Genomic DNA, 19,788 nt, shown 5'->3' on the forward strand with positions numbered 1-19,788 from the left:
CACGTACTCCGGTGAGAGGCATATATACGTCACCCAAAAAAATGAAAAAAAACAAAGCGACGAACCTCGGGAAGAGTTGTCGTCGAGGAAGAAACGCGTTCACGCCTGGGTTTGGTATGAAATAAGTAAATAATATTGTGCGTTGCTTTAGCTTCAGATGAATTTTAATTAGGTTCAAATCCAGATAAACTATTTTTGCTATAGCATAGCAATTGACACTGACACATTGACTAAAGGGATAGAGAGCCGAAAGATCACATTTGTCACTTTTTTTATTGATAAGAAACAAACCCCCCAAACCTTTTCACTTTCTGCTGTGTTAACACATAATCCTCAAGCATCATGTTATTAAGGGAATGGAAATGGGATTCACAACTCAAAATCAATTAATCTTGGTGACATGCAATCATCACCTATCCCTCTTCACCATCCACGGTTGATTGCTCTCACCATTCCCTGGGCACATTATCTAACCCGATATCGCTCAACTGTAGCGGTTGGCTGTCTGTTTCCAGAGACGTCTAAGGATTCGTGTTTCCGGCTCAAAATTTCTGGTTACTGGTGTGTTACGGTTTGCCGAGGAGCGGGAGAAAAAAGGGATACCAGAACCGACAAAAGGGCAAATAAGTTAGACACGATTCGGTTCTCGCCTGTGTGAAGAAAAGCAAGACCTTCCCGCGCCGATCCGATAATGCGAGAATTTGACTGACAAAAGAGAGCGACGACACTGACAGGGCTCAATATAGTCCATTGACAAATAATCGGTTCGGGCTCTGCCCTTTTTGCTAAGGGTTCTAATGGGAGTGGCTTTAGGACTGGGGAAAGCCCGGATGATTTTCACCCTTTTGACCGTAGAAATTAATGAAAGAAAATGATACAATGAGGACTCTGTTTGATGAACGAGCGAAAAATCACGCTATCTTTTCTATGTTATAATGCAGACATTTGATGTAAAAGGTTATATCAATATTAAGTTGCTCTTTTGACCAGAAACTCAGGAGAACAACTATTACAACATCTTCGTCACAAGGTAAACCTTTTCCTTACCGTACCAAATAAGGAGAAAAGGGAAAGTACGGTAATGTGCTACTGTTAATTTTCACACAAAACCCTAAACCTTCCTTTGCCAAACCGTGACTCATTGTCGGCCGGCACCACACACCGTCAGGCGCAAATAGTGTACCGAGCCAGAAGCGCTCTCGCGTTCCCCTCTTCCGGATGGTGAGAAAGCAGGCAGGCAGGCAGGCAGGCAGTAAAAGAAGGTGGTGTACAATTTCCAAATAAAAAAAAGTACAGTTTTACAAGCCTGATGCCGGAGAGTGAGTGCACGTGGCCAACGGGGTTAACCAACATTACTTTTTACCTCCATGTTTTATTCATAATTGTCTTCCGTGTTGAGTTGTCGCGGTGGCGAGAACACCATCACTCTGCTGCTTCTACTGCACACCATTTCTCCATTCGTGTGGCATAACGGCGCGCGTAGGATGTAACTAGATCCCATCGGGCTTGAGGGATGATATGGACAGGGGGAGAGCTTGTAAAGCTACCAACAATTCTTTCTTTTATCCTTTCCCTTTACAATGTTCAACGCCTCGGCCGGATCACAAATCGCATCGGACACGAGGGAGGAGAGAAGAGCTTAACGAGACAATAAGATAATAAGGTGAAGGTAGAAGAACCCTTTTTCCATAGAAATGCAAAACGGTCACCGCCGAAACCGTAGGCCGAACGGAGAGAAGACCCCGTACCCCGTGTCCAAAACGTAGCACCAAACATTGCGTGATGTGTATGTGTGCTATGTTCGTTCTTTCTTTTTCCTTTTACGACTTTAAATTCATCAAGAGATCGAAAGATCGGCCACCATAAATTATCTTGTCGACGACTTTCCACCGCTGCCACCGCCCACGAGAAAGCGCGCATCTCGGACGGCCGTTATATGCTGTTGCCGTTATGCCACAACAGCGTGCTGTTTTGTAGAAGACCAATACTTTTCATATCATTCCTGACTGTGCTGGAAGAAAGTGGAGGCGATGGTCCAAAAGGATGCTTTGGGGGGCGAAGTCAAGCGGGGTTTCAATCAAACAACAGCCTTCAAGCCTTAAATCCTACGCATTAGCTGAGTTATGTTTCACATTTTTCCTTGGACAGCCAGCCGCCGCAGAAAATGGTTCAATTTAAGAAAGGAGCTCTGTTTATGCGGAAGATAAAAAACTGTTTTCAAAAGCAATTTCTTCATTGTGTACATTACAAAGTTTTACCATCAACAAATTTCATAGTTTGTAACGATAAATGGGAAAACATTTACACATTCACCATTGAGACCAGCAGGTCAAACACATGATGTTATGGCCGTGATTCCGAAGATCCCACACAGGCTCAAATTTACGACTTCCCCAAACTAATGAAACAAGAGCTACACACAAAAGCAAAACTAACATTACAAATGGATGTTCTCTCATCTCAAATCTACTAGCGCATATACAGAACCGAGCGTCAAAAGCCCATGGTTTGCCGGTTGTTGCAGAAATAATATCAACACAGTACAGTAAAACAATAACAACCACGACCGAGGGAGGGAGAGTACAACAAAACCTGCGATGAGATGCCGATAATAAAATTGCTACCATAAGAGCTGCTGGCTGGCCGAGGTCGATGGAAACCCAACGGCACAACCAGATGACGGGAACGGAATGCCACACCAAGCGGAGAGTGCTCCGGGAGCCCGCGGGTTTGGCATGGGGGAGGTAGAAAGAGGTAGATTGTAGAATGAATTCTCTCATCCAGAACGCGAAAGCAAAAGGCCATTAAACCGCCCGTGCCACGTGGACCGCGGACCCGCGCACGGGAATCTATATAAATAATCAACAACGCCCGCTAATACGCACACACACACACTTATATACACGACCTCCGAAAACTCGCGCATCTAACCACCAACCAACACCCCCGACAACAATGTGGTATGCGGGGCGCGGAAATTACCGTAGCGAAAATGGCCGCATACGCGTTTCGGTGTAATATGTGTGTGCGGTATTAACGGGGGCAAATTTTCTACCACAAATGTACGCTCAACAACAGTGCACAAGAAACTCTTTCACTTCGACACTTCGTTCCTCACCAGAGCTGGCAGGTCTATGGAGCTGTAATGGAAGGAAATATCTATTAACCACTGCCCCGTAGCTACACACACACACGAGCCCGCCTAGAACATTCGCTCTCCGGAACTCTATTCGAGGTCCGGGGCCCGTAAAGCCGGAAGTCCAAAAAGATGTTTCCAGTCAGATAAAATAGAAACATACAACGAAACTGCTACTACCACTACAACTACACCACCGTGTGTGTGTGTGTGGTGAGGTAGAAAACAAAACAAAGAAAGAAAACACACAATCCGCACCCAAAACCTATCTGGCTAGCTGGTAGAGCATTATGAGGCTTTGTTGGCTGATGCGGATAGGATACATCCAAACACCCCAAACCAAAAAGAACCCATAGGGTAACCCAATCGCTGGTCAGCAGTGGTGTATCGACACAGCGCAACAGCTCTATTGGCTTTCAACAGCTTGCTCAATCCGGAACCCAGAACTTTGTGACCCGGAGAGTTCACATTGCGCTCTGCTACGATGACATGAGTCCTGCTGGTGTTGCCTTTTTCCCCGTTTCGAACCTATCTCGCCTATTCCGATCGACGATAGGCGAGAGCATTAGCCTTTCCTCACGGTGCTCCGTTTTTCTTGTAGCGAGAAACCCCTCGATGCCGATGCTACACTTTGACCTAATGTTACACAAATAAATTGTCAGTCTCCAGTTGCTCCCACGCGCCGCCTAACTGCATTGGGCCTCCGTAAACAAACAACTGGGATCGCTGCGGAATGTTTACACGTCGACGTCGTCGTACGTATCTCTCTGTGAGGGTTAGGAGATCCTTCTCGACTGGAAATAATAAATACTCCCTTGAACCCAAGGCACACAGGCACGTGATGTGTGTTTACAGAGTTTCCTTTTGCGCTACACGTCGTGGGATGTATTTATATAGGAATTAAATCAAGCAGTAGATTTAAGTACTTCCCGGAAGGCAAAAAGATCAGTCCATGAGTTGAACTTCCTATGGAAATTGCTTACAAAAAGATGCCCATTTCTAAACTATCTCACATTGGATATCCTACAAATGATGACCACAATCTAAACATAGGTAATTCAGATTCTTATTCATGAAACTGAGTTAATTTTCAAAGTGATTCATTTGAATCCATAATCTTGAGATTCTTGAAGCTCCAATTATTTAATATTCTGCAAATATTTGTATGATTCGTCAAACATTATTGGAACTGTAAAGATTTATTCATTTGTTGAGTCATGATTAACCAAGATTCATGTATCACTAAATATTCATCCACCCACTTCCAAAGATGACAACGACATGATGCTTGAAAACGATTCAAAATACACGAGACTGAGAAACTGGGAACTGAGACTCCATTCAGGCGGCACAGTTTCTCAATATGTCAAAAGTTAGAGATTTATCCTTAGATATACTATATTCCAAAACGATTCATGAATCTTCCAAGATTCAATAATTTTTTGAAGATTCATATGAATCTTTGGAGATTGACGAATTCTTCCAGTTTTTTTTTATCCTTAGAGATTAGATCCGAAATTCAATTCAGATGTGAATCCATCAATCTCTAAAGATTCGTTACACTCATCACTGAAGTTTTTTTTTTAATTCAGGAGTAATCATCACTGAAGATTCATATGAATGAATCTTTACAAAGGATTACACCACTACTAGAATCTATCTCCTCGTAAATTCGTTCCAGCTCATTATCATGCGGTGACAGTATTAAAATGGAATATTTTAATGTAGACTCTAATGTAGCAGCCCGTCTGACACATCTAGTTTCGTAAACAATCGCAACTCTCAACAACAACAACAAGTAGCAACAACAAAAAAGCCTCCAAAAGATAGATCTTACCACCCCTCACACACGCGCGGCGAATGCGCACGTAGTGTGACCTTCAACACAGGCCGGGCCCAAACTGGTTCAACAGAGATAAACCCTTTTAAAACACTGATGGACGCACCAGCCGACAGCCACGGACAGTGATGGGGGGAACGACGGAAAAACTACGCATCACAGACCCTGCTCAGAGAGGCAGGGAGAGGAGAAGGTCCAACAAACAAACAGCCACCACCAGTGTGTACGTTTACTGATGATACAAAAAAAAAGAAGAAGAAACAACCTACTAATCGCGTACGCCTGCAAAACCCTCCGAAACACATTCTAGCACTTTCGCTATCGACAGGCGCGTAAAACTCCGCATTCCACAGCGAACGACATTCCGACGTTGGGCCCATGAATAATGATTGGACGTGATTGTGTGTTTCTGTGCTTATTTTTTTTTTACATTTCCAGCCACCACCACCCTCGTATACACACACCTTTGGTGCCAGCATACTTCAACCACTTGAAGAGTGCGTCGTCTTCCCATTCCCCCGTAGTCTTGGGGCGCTAATACACAAATCGACCAACTTCCAACCGGATCACACATATTCGCGTCTTGGCATGCGGTCGTCATTGTCGTCTTCCCCATAGCAATGTCCGTAGAAATCACACGAAAAAACCTTGCAAACGTCTCACTGTGTTTTCTTCGTCGGAGACTCCTCAGTCCAATACAGTATTGATAGTGCTTTATTCAAATTCAAGCGTCCGAACAAAGGGTGAAATATTTGCTATTTGTCGCGCACCATACTGTCTCGGTGGATTGATTTTGCTGTGCGGCGCGAATTGCCCGCGAGGAGGAGAGGAGTGTGTAAGACTCTCCACCGATCGGCTTTTGTTGTTGAGGCGCGTCTGGAGCCTCTTGCGTAGTTGCCTTTTTCTTGCGCCGTTGAGGTTTGTCGTTCCGTGCCGACAATGATGCATCATGAATGGCGAAGAGGCGAGGATGTGGCTTGTCGATGTTGGTCGACGCCCAGTAGTTGACATTGAATGAGTGGACGATTGTACGTCTACTACACGTCTCTCCCGCGACTCACGCGCCCGCACGTAATACGATATTAGCCGATAGCAGCAGCTTGGCTATGCAAATCGCGACACTTCAGGAAAGACTAAAAAAACGTGCCCCTCCCCGTCCCGAGTGCGTATATTTGATCCTGTTCCGCAGGGGGAGAGGCGAAAAGAGTTGCTGAGCGGACAAGAACACAGACGTGCGAGAAGATGGATTGAGGGGTGTAAGACGACGACAACGGCAGGTTCCGTAACCTTGACTTCAGCCAGCCGGCCTCCTGCGCGTTACGATCCTTTGTCTGGCGTCGAATTCGCATTGCCAATGTGTCGTGTACGGGGTGAGACACGCCTTTCTGTGAAGTTTTGCGCCAGTGTGAAGGCAAGGCAGCGAGATTGAGCGGCGTTAGGCAAACAGCACACTCTCCTCCTCAGATTTGACTTCAATATCAAGTGTCCGGCGCGCTGTTGATCTTTCCAACTGACGGGCCCAACAGAAGGAGAGTGTCTCCGCGATGCGCATGATGCAGTGTTTAGGTATTTTGTTTGTTTATATTGCACTGCAAACCCCCTACAGATGCATCACACAAAATCCCTAACCAATCCTTTAATACAATCAGACAACGTTTTACTTCTGTCAACGGTCGTACCCCGTAATGAAACAATACCCAATAAAGATCTTCTCTCTGGCCAGAAGTACCAGCGACAGAAGCCACTTTCTATTCAGCTTGAAAAGTATCACCACACACTAAAGGTAAAGATGCTACTCCACAACAAAGTGCTCTCACTAACCGTTACACAATTGAATTAAGTAGTGCACAGAGCCAAGAGACGCGCCGGATGGGCTCACAACAAAAGGAGGCACAGCTTTCATGATGGTACACTCGCACACACCGGAGCCGGCCGCCGGGGGCAATGTTTAGAAGCGTCAGCCAACACAGCATTAACGATGTTGAAGTTGCTGCTGCACTCAACCCCTCCTCATTCCACCCAACTGTCCTCTCCTTCGTATTGTCTTCGCATTTGCGCCTTACTGTGCTGTGCCTTTCTGTGCCCTGGAGCAGCTGCAGGGGCCAGAAGTGGAGTGTTAAAAGCGTTTATCTTTTCATCATCATCATCATCATCATCACCATTCGGCGTCGCGTGTGTTCCGGGAGGGTCCGGCATAAGTTGGACCAACAAGCGAGGAGGCCTCAGTACTACCGGTGTGTACCATAGATAAGTGTAATGCTTATTTTCTTGCGAGCCAGCTGCTGTATGGCAGATTTCTTCCCACGCAAATCGCGAGAGGGAAAGATAAATTTTACCGACAACATACGGAGAAAGAGGATGGAGAGCTCAACCCGTTTTCATACTGTTCGGCCCTTTACAACGCGCTTTGGCACAACATAATAGGGAAGCTGTTTTAAAAGACCGGCCTGCCGGACGAAATGCAGGCAAAGGCGACCAATGTGTTCATATATATTCGCATTTCTTCAATGTTCAGTGAGCATAAAATTGGCGTAATTTTGCTAGCTACCCCCTACGGCTCAACACAAACAGGTTCCGGTGGAGAGAAAAATTGAATTCTAAACAATCAATCACGGGCTCTCTGTCTAACCCATTACGGTTTAAGTGGAGCTTAAGTTGTTCGCTTTTTCCAAACATTTAGGTTTTAACGTATGCTAAAATGTACCTTCTTTGTACATAATCGACTTAGATGTGTATTTTTAAGCAACTGGAGAGCATAAAAGGATTAGACATGTTCGTTCTAAGCTAGTTCTAATCGTTCTAAGCTAGTAGTATGAGATATTAGCCTATTCAATGTCACTTCAAAACTAGTGGTGGGAACTCGGAATCAATTCCGGAAACGATTCCGTTGCTGGAATCGATTCCGATTCTGGAGGAGATTTTGGAAACGATTCCGGAATCGATACCGGGGCCAATTCCGGGGTTTACTTTAGAGTTTACTAGCCGATTCCATAGTTAACTCCGGGGCCGAATCCGACAAAATTGGCTCTGAATCAGAATCTGATCCGGAATCAGAATTAACCTGGGAATCGCAATTTGCTCCAGATAACGCCTATTGTTATGAAGATACCGAAACTGACTCCGATTTCGAAGACGATTTCGAATCCGGAGCTGATTCTGACGAACTTACTATCCGGAATCGGTTCCAGAAAACTTCGGAGCTTGCCAGAATCGATTCCGACGATAACTTCATTTTTCCCATCACTATTCAAAACGCATTGCCAATTTCGATCAAAAGGACTTTTGTACCATTTGCTGGACGAAACCATACATTCAATAAACCCTAAAATCCTGAAAACAATTTTCTAGTAAAGCCAATTTTCTAGTAAATTTTCTAGTGCAGTTGGAAGCATTTGCAAGTAAGCATCATAAACTACATTTCTCTTTCGTGGGGCAAAGAACAGTATTGCACATGTTCACAACACAATACCATTGATAAGCATAAAAAAACAAAACCCGAGCCCACTCTACACTTTCTCTCGAACAATGTTTCTTTTATTGTACACGATGAAGGTGGTATGAATTTCCCATGATCGTCAACAACGGCAAGAAAAACCATTCAGCTGCATCATCCCTTCTGTACACTTGTATTGTGGTGTTCCATTGGATGTGTTTTACAATCCTAATTTGATTTTTTTTTTTGTTATACAGTGGTCACATACATACATCTTGTGAAATTGAAACATTTCTTCGCCATACCAATGATTCATCGTAACGCACACACATACCCCTCGTACTGTACTTCTCATTTGTTTATTTCCCCCGGTAACATTATCCATCCAGCTCTCCCTCTGCCCCAGCAAATCTAAACCTATATCTTACCACAATAGCAAAAACAAAACAGTTCGTTCGGTGGAGAAGTACGAATGCCTCAAGGGCGCAAATATACACTTTGTCTCTTGCGTACAGTGGTTTGTAGAGGCTGTGGGACTAAGCAAACCACGTACAAAAATATAAAAAAAAAAATGCTGATTAACAAAACAAACCCCCGCGGGTACGCGATCAGTGCAACATTTTTTTGTTACTCTCTTTTTTATCAAATGCGTTTGCCCACACAAGCGCCCATAGGACGCGCGCTGCCGATATGCCGGCAACGGGGATCGAACTGAGCCGCGCATGTTGTTAGCGCTTCATTGAAGTGTATCGTGTTTAAGACAAACAGAAAAAAAAACACACACACACAACTAGCAGTAATTCCACAGAATGGATACCGATCTTTACACACAAAACCGCCCCGTAAGAAAGTGGAATGTTTGAGCACAAAAAAGTAAACTGTTTCGATGGATATGGCGCGGACCTCCTCCGCCAGTGAGATTTCGCTCACACAACTGTGCAAGATGAAGAAAGCTACCCCCACCCCTCTTCCGTAGGGGGATGATAAAGGGAGAGGCACTGCATACAAGCGGGGTGGCAAAATGGCATAAACAAAACATTTGCCAACGCAGTCCGGCCCGGCCCGGCCCGCCCAGGCGAATCAAACACAATTATGTTGAAATTGTGCGTTTCATTTCACGATTTCCCCTCAGTCGTCAGGCACGCTTCCCTCCTACACCCTTGGCCCTTGGCTGCCTCTTGTCCGTTTGCGATAGAGAAGCGTAATTTCCAAAACGGATATTTGCAAGCCGTACATGACTTATAATTACTCCACGGGGACGGTGGACGGGGCTTTTCAAAACATGAGAAGCGCGCGCGTAGTAGTGTGTGCTCAGTGTGCTCGGGCAAAAATGACCGATTTGAGTGCTCCACGACCCTGTCCCTGTTGTTGTGTGTTGTTCCCGTTCCTGCGTGTCATGTCAACGGGCCAGTGATATGATGGACAGAGGAAGACACACGACGTTTGTGGTGCAAGCAGAAGGCTATCATGGTGCATGCATGTGCAGCGCAGTTAAATGTGTGCACGCGTAAGATGATACGCCCGCTGGAGAAGTGGTGGAGCGGGTTTGACATGCCATGCCAAGCGGAAAAGTTTGCCCAAAATCAAGTCGTGTGTATCATGTTCCGTGACGGCGGGGTGGGGGGTTCACTTCCACTTCCCTTTTATTTCCCTTTTTTTTCTCTGGCGCAAAGGGAATTTAATTTTTCCTTCACAATCACTGCTAACGAGAGGGTTGTTGTGTGCCAAGCAAATGGTCTAATTTGGATATTTTACCTTAAAAAAAGACGAAAATATAAAACTCATAAAAAACCCCCAGATTAATCAAGGTGGATCCCATCCGACCATTGACCTGACATGTGAAAGGATTCATTTATGTTGTTCCGCGTCGTTTTTTTTCTGCTGGACATCCCAAAAGTTTTAGCAATCACGCCCACCCATCATCTCGCTGCTCCCTTTGAGATTACACCTCATGAAATACCCGGCCATTATTCCGAACAAACCCACCCACACACGCACACAGAAGAAAGAAGACCAGTTTGACTGGGATGTAGCTCTAAAGGGCACACTTCCTCCTCCTAACGTCGGTGGGTGTGGGAAGAGAATCGCTTCACCTTCACTGCATTTTAATGTTTTCGCTTTTAAATGATTTACTTACTTTTAAAATATTACGGCCACACTTTCCGGAGCCTTGCACTCTTCGCGACGTGTTCCAGAGGAAGGTGTGCGAAACGACTACACAACGAACACTTCCACAACTTGATGCAGGAGAGCGGGGGCTTGGCGGCAAACGATTTGCCAACTTCACACCTTCTTCCTTTTTTCTCGAGTAAATGTGTTTGCTTTCTTAATCACCCTCTCTCTCTCCTGGCGTGCGTTTGTGTCACGACGAAGCAACAACACTTCTTTCACTACGATTGTTGATGCAGCAGACGGGGAAGATGATCACACACGCCACACTTCACATGCACTTCTCCAAATCACACGCACACACGCACGCACACTTTCGATTGTGCGCTACCTTCTGGATGACAACAAATACGCAAATACGAAACACTCGCACGCACTGTGGGTATTTTTGTACAGAAAAGCGCACTTGCAAAACGAGCACTTGGCACACTCGATTAAATTGCTGCCGGGGGAAGAAAGAGAACAAAGCATGTGTTTGGGTGAAAGAACGCTTTTGAAGGGGGGAAATAAGGGGGAAGGCCACAGCAACAAAACTGGATTCAAATTTCCTTTGCCACACACACAAGCGCGCGATTTGCGTTTTTGGCGAGCTAGCGAGCGATGAACAGTAGCAAACTTGTTGTAGCGCCAAAACACATTCCTTCTTTGCTGTGTGTGTGTGTGTCCTTTCTCTTTGCTTCATTGACTACAAAAAAGTTTCGATGTGATCCATATCTTACGACCACGCTTGTGTCCCTGTCGCGTGAAGATTTTCCTTTCTCCCTTTTTTTCACGACCAAGCCCAATCTTCCCAATCCCAACCCCCAAGCCAGCAAAAGCAAATGCAGCAAAGATCTTCGCGCTTGCCTTCTTGTCGATGAAGAGGAGGGGCACAAAACAAAGAAATGGTGGAAAAAGAAGAACGTTTTTCGGCCGGACGTCGCCGTGCCCAACCGTGTGCACACGTCATATACAAGACCTTCTCTTTCTCTCTTTCTCGGGGTGTGTATGTTGCTGCTGCTTGATGCTGCACTTCCCTTTTCGCCGTTATTCGCCCGTTGAAGCCAGATTTTATTGCAAAAACTGCCTCTTCTCGCATCGCTTCCTCGCATCATCTTTGCGCCTTTCGCCATTCTTTGCGTTCGTTCGTTTTAGAGGTTGTTAGGTCGCGGTTTTTTTTTTTTCTTCTGCTGCTTCCATGCGAACCACCCATGGGAGTGTGTGCTGACCATCCTCTATCGGTTGCCTGTTTTGCTCGACTCTATATAGTCGATTGAAGGGTGTGTGCGCGTTGCAAAAACCCCTCCAAGCCACACCATATTCCCTGCTGCTGCTCCCCTCACTGTCGCTGGACCTCTGGAGGGAACCTCAACCTCCTGCTGCCGCCATGCCATGCCGCCATCCCAGTATTATCTCTTCATTGAAGCATCATTCCCGTCTATTGCCTGTGCGCCAACGAAGCGAATGAAGCGAATGAAGGTTGAAAATTATGTGTGGGGAGATGTGTTTTGTTGCCGGCAGTTGTTCCCTAGGGTGCGTGTGCCTCTCCTCGTATATCTCGATGTATCCTGTCTCTTCCTTCAGCCGGGTGATGTTCCGGGTGTGTGCGAGACACGCACGCGCGCACATACACAGGGTGTCCACCACACATACACATGCACAGATTTGCACGCAAAACCGACCAGAGCACATACACACGGAAAGGGTTAAAAACGTGGGCAGAAAAGAGAATCTTGTACGGGGAGGACACTGGACGGCGGGAGACATAAACCGGTGGCGGTAGAGCTAAACGCACCAACGGAAGCAAGAAGACAACGCCGTGCGCTTCCTGCCGTGGACCAAAGCGATAAGATTCGCGAACCGGCGGCAGCAGCAGCAGCAGCAACTCGCGAATGAATGGCTTAATGACAAGCACATTACGGTGTGTGTGTGAGCGTGTCTTAACGAAGGAAAAGGAAGGTTTTTGCAGAACATAAGACAACGTCCGTGCCTCGTCCGGTCGTTGCTCAAGAACGGAGCGAAGCGAAGGTATGGCTAGATCTTGAGCCATGTCTTCTCTTCGAACCCACGTTGCCCGTGGGTACACAACCCGGCAAAACTAGTTCTGAGGCACATTAACTCTTCCTGCTATTTTATGCTTAAGCCTGCACCCTTTTAGGAGAGGGGTGAAGTAGAAGAAGAAGAAGAATGCGACGCTAATCCTGCTTGCACGCGCTGAAGAACAGGTAGCACAGAGAGCGTTCTTCCACCAAAACCAAGATTAACCTGGTTCCTTGGTCCCTGCCGTATTGCTACCTTTGCAAAAAAAAAATGTACACGATCTTGTCTTGCTGTACCGATTTTCTGAGGACCGTTGTTCATCCATCTGTACAGTGACCTCTATATTCATAAAACTCAAACTATCAGCCCATTCATTCCGCGTATGCAATTTGATCGGGTTGGACATGCAGGGGGGCAGCAGCAGCAGCAACAACAACAAAAAAATCACCCACCGATGCGGTTTTTCGACGAAGAAGCGTTACAAAGCAGGGAAGCGCGGAGTAGGGGCAACCAACATCACCTAATGTTCCTATGGCGAAAAAAAAACCCAAAAAAAACGGTGCAAATGAGCGTAAAGCCTCACATGCCAAGTCGAGTGGAGAAAATTCAAATCGACAGCAGCTCACGCCGGGGGACGGCGGGGGGGGGGGGGGGGCAATATATCATAGAAAAAAAAGCAACGGTCAAAAATTGAACACTGACCCCGTTTGATGGTTGTGGTGGTAAAAGGAGCGAGAGTCGATCGTGTGATGGATGGGGCGGAGAGGGGAACTGCTGCTCTCAAAACCGTGCAGAGCAAAAGTTTACCACCACCACCATCATCATGATGGTTATGATTTGAAAGGGGAGTGGAGGATGGATTGGGGGAAGCACGCATTAGTCGTTTCGGGAGGAAGAAGGAGCGCAAGCTGCCATACCAAGACAGGGAATTCATTTTCTTACCCCCGTCCGGAAAAATTATCCTCCACACATCTAACCCCCTTCCCCCCGTAAGATCCACTGAATATAGGAGCAGAGAGGATGGAAAGGCTGGAAGCTGGAGAGTGAGAGAGAGCGAGAGAGAAAGAGAGAATTTCGGGGCCAGCGCTAGGAAAATGTGCCAGCACTGGCGCTTTCCTGTTGAGAAGATCAGGGATGAGTTTTCCCTTTGCATGGATCTGGCGCGTCGTGTGTGCGTCCCCTACCCGATGGAGGGAGCGAGAGAACAAAGCGCACCATTTTTGCACACTGGGGGGGGGGAGGAAATTCACCCCCTTAACACACAGCTTCCTCCCCCGCAAAGTGTATCGGCGAGGGTACATTGTCTAACACTTTTGTGCACTTTCATTTCTCCTTGCAGCACGCACACACAAACACACAACTCTCTGCTCTACGTCCTGTGGATTTGCAACACGAGTAACATGTCCGTGGTTTGTTTTTCACACACACACAGCAGCAGAAGAGCACGCAGGTTTGCAAATTTTCACAACCATCCATATATCGAAGTGAGCCTTGAATCGCAGGGGACGTGGGATGATCCTGAACAAGGCGATGCCCCACGGCACAAACACATACACGCACATTGGCACATCTAGCAGTATGTTCACTGGCCAGCCATCACCACTGAGCATCCTCTTCTTTGGTTTTTTTTTTTATTTTCAAATTTTGTGCACTCCATTTAGCTTCCGTTTTTTTGTTGTTTTTCTCCATTTAAATGTTACACACATACATATGACACAAACACACAGCAATTGCCAGGGGCACTTTGTTCACACAGCAGTGTCAAACGATGGGCGCGCGCACACACACGTACATCGGTGCTTCTTTTTGGATTTGGTTTAAAATCAACCCCCGGCGAACAAGATGAAAATATGGCCGATCTTCACTGCAAACAATCAATTTCCCTCCCCCTTTGTGTGTGTGTGCTCTTTCCCAAAAGGGAATGAAAGGATGCCCCCACCCAACCACAAACCCATCCAACACAAGAGTGGTGGTGGAAAAACGAACACACAAAACGGCACAACACCACACTCCACACCAACCAAAACCAAGCAAATCTTCAAAAAATCGCAGGCTTCGAACCGAGAAACTCACTGGGAAAATTAAACGCCTCTTCACAGCACGAACGTCCAACACGGAATGAGAGTGCCGCCCGACGAAAGAGAGAAGAGAAGCTGCCCGAAACGCGCGTTCCCGAAAGGGATAAGCGGCAGCAATAGCAGAGCGATTCAGCAGCGCGCACACACATAGAAACACTGCGCGCTGCCCCGTTAGGAAGGAGAGAAAGCGAGAAAGAGCGATACAGAAAAGCGACGAGCAAGAGCGAACAAACCGCAGGGCAAAGAAGGGAAAGGGCAATAGAGCGTTCGCTCTCGCTTCTTTGTTAGTGTGCAACACAAAGCAAACGCGCTGAGAGAAACTCGGCACGCATACAATCGCATAATCGCTCCTTCACCTGTGCACATTTAACGCATCTACACACACACACACATACATACGACCCGTTGTTCTGTGGCTGCATTTAGACGGGAGAAGACTAACACAACAACAAAACAACTAACACCACGCACATATCCGTCACATCCTGCACAAGTGTGATAGAAAGAGAGAGCGAGATACAATGAAAACTGGAACCTCCGGGGCTGGAATAGATGTACACCCCGGGTGCTGGTTCTACTGGAATGTGTCAGAGTGAAATGCCACGATATGCCCAGCAACCGGGTAAAATCGGGCGTCCTGCTGCTGCCGCTGTTGTTGAAGGGCTGTGCTGACTTGATGCAAAAGTTAAACCGAAAGAAATCGGCACACAATTTGCCTGCTCGAATGGGGGGGGGGGGGGGATGTTGTGGTACCGGCGGTGAGTCATATTTTTCTCCGCAAACACGATCAAGTGCCCCCCGAATGGTGTGATGGGCCCGCCGTTTGTGTCTATAGATGTTGCGGCTTCTACAAATACCAGATGAATCATCAATGGATTTCGCATGGCTCCGTAAAGCGGGAACTGGAACGAGGAAGAAGGGTCTGTTTCACAACAGCACGGCACACAGAGTTACAAGTTTGCCCCTTCTACCTGATGCCATTCTCTGTCTCTTTAAATTGCAATGTGGGTTAAATGCATGGTGCGGAAATAAGATCATCGCCTCAGAGAGTTCTGAGTTCCTAAGTTGATGGATTTCAAAGTCGACTGAAAACCTGACGCCACTCGGATCTACATATTCTTCGTTCCTCTCTTTGTCACATTCCAAAATCACGCGCTGCTCACGCTATCAGAGTTACGAGATTCCAACGTATCAACCGCTAAGACGTGTGTCTGCCACAATAATGCTCGGCACCCAATAATTTTGATAATGCGACTCATGCTCGTCACACAATCTAATCCTGCATTTCGTGCTCTTCTCAGATCGAGAGCTCAGAAAGCCTGTAGAGCCTGGAGGTGCATCAATTCGTACACTAAAAAGCACAAACTCGCTCGCTCGAATGCCTCATGCAAGTATAGCATCTCGCACACACGCGCACAGTCGTTACGTTAGGTCAAAACGTGGTGCCTAACTGATGTCCGACTTCACAGTCAGTCCCTGTAATCCACAGACACACACACAAACATACACGTGGTGATACGGAATCAAAAACCACCAGAAAGCAATCAGCAGCAAGAGGAACGCGAACTCCACCCGACCCCATCCCACCAGCACAGCGCACTTCAGAGTTTAAAATTCCCAATTTCCACAAACCTCCGTTATAAGCGGTACGTTTATCTCTGTGCGTCCGTGTGAACGCGCGTGCACGCCTCAGTCGACCCGGCACTCCAATGACCGGAATATTGAAGACACCAGAGGAACACCGATAGAAGATCGGCCAACCGCGAACTGATTGGCTGGCCTCATGTTATTTGGCCATCACATCCCTCCCTCCTGCCGCTAACGCTGTTCTTCGGGGGAGTCGTCTACTCCATTCGACAACAAGAACACGGGCAAGACAGACGAGGGCACAACGACGTCGCTCAGTGCCTCAGAGGTTCACAATAATCTTGGGGCACACGTTTAGATTCGAGACCTAAAGCCCCATTAGAAGGGTGGAGGTGGGGGAACTACAGTCACTATAACAATAATACCTCCAACCGGGCGGCACTGCTATCCATTCTTGAGCGCCCTTCTAGGCTCCGAGGCATCCAAGTAGACAGACACAGACAAGCCACGATCCGTCTGTTTCTTACCACTCGATTTAAAGCATAATGACCTACAAAAAAAAAAGCCCCAACGAAGGCATAGCAACATCTAACCGATGCAGAACGAATTTTGGAGAAGATGGCGACGTGAAAACTGCACTCGACTTCATCCATGTACCAATGCAATCGCGTATGCTGCTCTGATCATCCTAAGTGTGTTTAGGCACCATCTCTAATCCTTCAACGTTCGTTGTGTGCATCGCCAATTCTACGGATTTAGCCAGCACCGACCCAAACACATATCTCTAGAGTCCGCCGCCCGGGCAGCAAAACAAGGCAAGGAGTTCAGCGCACAAAGGCTGAATGCGACCTAACGCGAAAATCACTGTAGCGTAAGATGTGCCTCCCCCCTATAAAGACAACCCCCCGGGGAGCTCATGCTCCGGTAGCATACATTTGACTGCAGCCACCAATTCCGCTAAGTGTACCGCCACCGGGTTCCTCCGCCAAAAAAAAAAACCAGCTGTGATTGAGCAGAGGTTGGCAGCCACAGAGGTTCGCCGTCAGCAGCCGCTAGTCCCGTTCACCGACAGAGAAAAAGAGAGAGAGGAAGTGCGAACTGTATGGAAATGTGGGGAAATATGAGCAATGTGAAGTAGTAAATCGAGGGCCTATTTTGTCCAGAGTGAAGCATTTCTAAATTTTTGTTCATATTAAAAATGCATCAAATCTCCTGCTTTCTTCAGACCAATCGTTTTTCAATATTTGCCCTATAATATTCACACTTATTTTGCGCAATTATAGCTCAATTTTGAAGTGAAAAAATGGCACATTTTTGCATTCATTACCAGCAAACACCCATGTAGCCCCGTGTTCCCTTAAATGCAACGCAGAACGTGCGCTGTGTTTGAGGTGGCGCTTTGAAAGATAAAAGCGACAAAATACAGCATGGCACCAGGATGGCAAGGCATTGTATTGTAAACATGTTTATAATACATTTAAAATACCCCAAACATACGATTTATAAACATTGGCGAGGTGCTCGAACCGCATTACGCAATTGGATACGCGATAGCATTATTATCAAAGCCAAATATAGCTTACACAAATTAAATTGTATATTTATTAGCTTTTATTAGCATGCTTGCCAGAGCCGAGAGACAACAAGTGTGTTTGTGCGTCTTTAAATGATGAAACAAACGGCGAAGGAAGCAGATGATGCTTTCAAAGCATGAATAATGCAAGCAATACAGAGACACTTGCCTATTTTAAACGCTTCAGAAACGATGCGTTCGAGAAACGACCAGATACGAACATGAGAAGTGTTGCTGCTGCTGCTGCTGCTGCTGGTTATGCAAAACAGATTGGATCGATCCTAACAAGCGGACGCTCTGTAGCTGCTGCTAGCAGGACAAATCTACCGGATGGAATGTGTTTCTTTTTTCTCCTCCTCCGAGACGGCACAATCATTTGGTGAACAAGGAATTTTAGCAATTCCCCAACAGTCTTGTCTCTTCGGGACCAAAGCCCGTCCCAGTAAAGCTGGCGTTTAGGGGAGCTTTAAGTGTCTCACCAAAGGACGAAATCGGTGGATTGGTTGTTTGCTATTCCTTCATCTCCAACGCTTTGCGATAAGTATTCAAATCTCTGTCTCGTTGAAACCAGTTGTCGACGACTAGAGATAGCGTTTGGTTTACAATCGCAACAAGATAACGCACATGCTCGAGTGCGGGTTCGGTGGGGTTTTCCGGTGTGTGTGTGTGTCTTTAGGCCCTTGTCCCGGATATTGAGTCATAACCGGTAGAGCTTGCCGATTAGGATACGAGAGAGATACCGAGCCTTGTGGCCCATGACAACAGGCAGCGGCGACGAGGATAATAATTACGGCTCTTTAAGACCCGTTGTTTACTGCCTACTACTGGCAGAGATGAGAATCACCGTAAAGTTACCTTTTTTCATGTTACATCTGCAAAAAATACAAGGGAACATGCTAATACCAACCTTTGCCAGGCAGGCAGACAGGTACGCATTGCTACCCCGAATTGGCAGACACCATGGAACAGGTCCATAAAATAATCAAAACACGTCATCAGCAGGGGGCTTCGGATAACGGATGGACGGTCCCACGGACACAAAACGGAAGGAAGAACGCGATAACACACACGCGTCTAATGCTTCTAGACTTTCGTGGCCAAAGCCAAAGGGAACTACCAATCAGCGGAAGACACTGTAGGGGGAAAAACCAAACAAACACGTGAAAACATGAATTTCAAGAATGCAACCACAGCAGAACAGTGTGATAGGCAGGCAACGTCCTTCTCGGTGACAAATATCATGCTGTGCTTGGGTATTTTTTTAGATAGACGCGCAGATTTTAGGTTCGGTTTGGACAAAACCGGGAGCAGATAGTGCCGCTGCGAGTGGAATTTTCAAATGCATTCCTGCACCATGTTTCCTTCCCATTGACAGTACAACTCTCGTGGAGACCAAGATATTAATATAGCAAGAAAAAAGAGGAACGAAACAACTTTTTAGGATATATAGTTTCTCTAAATTACATAAACAACAGCAGATAGAAGAAGGGAAGCCTTTAAGAAGAAGACGATCATCGTCACAGTTGCCTCAGAAGCAAGGGATAATACATAGTGCGCGAATGCCATAAATTAATACCCATTTGAAAGCGAATGGCATATCATTTTACTTCCAAAAATACACACAAGCCTCATTTGTGAATTTTCTCCCTCGTGGGTTGTGTGCAACATTCTGGTCAAAAAAAAAATTATGCCCATCAATTAGCCATATGCCGCTCTACCCCCACTACCCACGGCTTAATTTAGTTTCATTGAGAAGAATTAGACTACCACGACCACCGCACCATCAGACGAATAAAATGATCGAACGCGGAGAACGAAAGCATAAAAAACCGTACCATCCAGCTTCCACACAGCTTCTCCTCCTTCGCCACATCCTTTATGCTTCGGGGGAGAGTTGGTGGTCCAAGGTTATTGCATTAATACGCGACGGTTTTGCTCTGTGCAAGGACCAAT

The 19,788-nt window shown here is 46.4% G+C and overlaps 1 protein-coding gene across 12 annotated transcripts in view; it reads right to left on the reverse strand.

Moving 5' to 3' along the window:
• LOC5668278 (calphotin) overlaps nt 1–19,788 on the reverse strand; it is a 67,831-nt gene that overhangs the window by 31,805 nt on the left and 16,238 nt on the right. For 4 of the 12 annotated variants that reach the window (XM_061662268.1, XM_061662262.1, XM_061662272.1 and 1 more), the window contains exons 1-2: nt 14,671–14,797; nt 10,547–11,020 (exon numbers count right to left, since the gene is read on the reverse strand). The exons of 3 other annotated variants lie outside the window; for them this stretch is intronic. The gene's annotated coding sequence lies outside the window, so the exon portion shown is untranslated. Of the gene's footprint in view, nt 1–10,546; nt 11,021–14,305; nt 14,555–14,618; nt 14,818–19,788 lie in introns of those variants that run through there. 5 more of the 12 variants (XM_061662274.1, XM_061662269.1, XM_061662270.1 and 2 more) reach the window with 4 other exon arrangements.

This window comes from Anopheles gambiae, chromosome 3 (assembly GCF_943734735.2).
Source record: "Anopheles gambiae chromosome 3, idAnoGambNW_F1_1, whole genome shotgun sequence".
NCBI lineage: Eukaryota > Metazoa > Arthropoda > Insecta > Diptera > Culicidae > Anopheles > Anopheles gambiae.